The sequence below is a fragment of the Triticum aestivum genome, chromosome 7B (assembly GCF_018294505.1).
Source record: "Triticum aestivum cultivar Chinese Spring chromosome 7B, IWGSC CS RefSeq v2.1, whole genome shotgun sequence".
NCBI classification, from domain to species: domain Eukaryota; kingdom Viridiplantae; phylum Streptophyta; class Magnoliopsida; order Poales; family Poaceae; genus Triticum; species Triticum aestivum.
Genome location: NC_057813.1, coordinates 736,948,042 through 736,950,651, shown reverse-complemented (window position 1 = coordinate 736,950,651; position 2,610 = coordinate 736,948,042).

The following is a 2,610-nucleotide window of genomic DNA, read 5'->3' as shown; positions in this document are numbered from 1 at the left end:
TTTCATCATTTAGGGTTTATCGATGCCGAGGCACCCTAGGTTGGGCCTAATCACTTGGCACTAATCACTTGGCTCTATTGCCACCTGCTATGTTGGGTTTATCATCTAGGGTTTATCGATGCTAAGGAGAATTCTAAGTTGGGCCTAATCACTTGGCTCTATTGCCACCTATGGTTTAATGCAGCAAGAATGGCGGGGCAGTTGATCCTACTTAACTAAGTACTAAGATACCCCGGCCCATGCATTAGTCGCAAGTACCCCATATGTTCTATTTTTAGCAAAGTCATGCTAAAATTCACGAAAAATTTCAGCATGACCTTTGCTGAAAATAGGACATATGAAGTACCCTAATTTGCCGGAACGGAAGTTAATCGACATTCCGGCGAACTCAAGGGCCTCTCGGGGTACCGGCAATATCATCATGACACAATGGTCGGAGACAAAACCCAGCAAACTAGCAAGATGATCACAAATTGTTTTCTGTAAAAGATGATCATCATCTTTACAAGTCTTTCTCAATGTGATCACAAGTAATTCAGAGGCATCACAAGTAATTTAGAGCAAAGAAACAGCTTAATCCATGCCTCAGCTTATCAACAGTCATTACTTGTCAAATGTAGAAGAAGGAACAATTTACTTGTCAATTTATTTATCGATGCCAAGCTCTAAAACTGGACTTTTAACTGACTTTTAAACTAATTTTTTACTTCAAAATAAGAGTACCATGCCTGCTTAACTGAATTTTTAACACAATCTCTCTCTTGGCCTAGGAGTATTCAATTTCAATCTCTCTCTTGGCCTAGGAGCAAGTTTCTGCAGCACCAAATTTGTGCAGCCGCAAGTTTGTGCAACTGTTGGTACAGTTCTTAGGCTGAGCCTGTTTTGTGATCAGATCTTTGGTTTGTTCAACCTAGTAAGAACATGATAATCATCCCTGATGCATTGATTATGAAAGAGTGTATGGACTGTCTATGCTTGTAATTCAAAAGAGAATGCACATTTTGGCAAGCGAAGTCAATATGTCATTTGCCAAATAGTTTAGTCATGTAAGTGCAGATATTTCACCAAGAGTTACTTCCACCCTCTAAACATACATTACATAAGCAGAATGTTTGATATGATCTTTCCAAAATAATATGTAAAGCATTAAGCGTCAGTATTTTTTATCTGACTAAATACATCAGTGAACTTGCTCAAATAATAACATAATCTTCCAATCTATCCTCCACTAGAGCCTCTCAGACAGATGCTACATAATCAGATCATCAACCCAAGAGCAGTATATTTGTGCTGTTTAGCTTTTTCTGGAAGGTTTTTCTCAGAGCCTACTTTACTTAAAACAGATGATTTTAAATATGAAGACAATAAGTGAACAACATTCTAGGCATGCGATTCCAATCACTTTTTTACTTTTCTTCCTCAAGCACATTCAGCCAACATTATCTCCTCTCTTGCAACACAGCAAAAAACAACCACTAGCTACCCAAATACATGGATGCTGCCTCTACCCAAAAATTAGACCTATTTAACTCACATATACATTCTAGTTAGATCAGACAGATGTTTCAGCACAATAAACATAGTCATGTCAATAAGAAGCAAATGTGTTACTGTACAGACCTATTTAACCCTAGGCACTTTGCATATACAAGCTATATAGTCTGAAATCAAATGCATACAGCTGAGACAAGCATCGACCATAGCACTCCATAGCCATGAACTTGTATAGAGGGGGAGAGAGGCGAGACAAGTGGTCACCTTGGTGACAGGGGAACCAAATCCAAACAAGTCGAACCCACAACAGCAGTTTCTCTGTATCCAAGTTGAACCAAGTCCTTCCTTCACACAACACAACAGCACAACACAGCTATAGATGAGAACGCGTCAGAGATTGGAGGAGATGAAGAAGAAAATCAGCAAGAGACAATCGGAAAAGGGATTCGTACCCTGTTCTCCTGCTGGACGGCGGGGAGGTCGCGGGCCTCCTCTCCTGCTGGACGTGGGGCCTCCTCTCCTGGTGGACGTGGGGCGGCTCCGAGGTTTCTAGGGTTCTGAGGGGGGAGGCGGGGCTCGGGAGGGAGGCAGCGCTCGAGGGGGAGGAAGGGGAGAGGGAGGCGGCGGGGGCGCGTGGGCGGCTGCGGTGCAGTGGGTCGGGGCAGCGGCGGCAACGGCGCGATGGAGGGAGGGACGAGGGAGGGAGCGGCGCGGTGGAAGGAGAGGGACGAATCGAAGTAGTCCGGCGAGAGGGAGGGGGAAGTTGCGGCGCAGTGGTGTATGGATGGGGGAAGATTACTAATGGCGCACCCCCAGGCGGTGCGCCATTAGAATGTTTTTTTTCATAGCAATGGCGCACCAGCGCGACAGTGCGCCATAAGTATTCCTTTTTTAGATAGCAATGGCGCACCAGCCACCCGTGCGCCATAAGTAAGATTTTTAAAAAAAAAATGAATATGAATATGAAACAATAATTTTTTTTATAAAAACAGTAATAATTGTTGTTTAACAACAATTGTAGTCTACACTTTTTTTATTTTTTAAAAAATGAATATGAATATGAAATAGTAATATTTTTTTATAAAAACAGTAATAATTTTTTAAAAAATATCATCA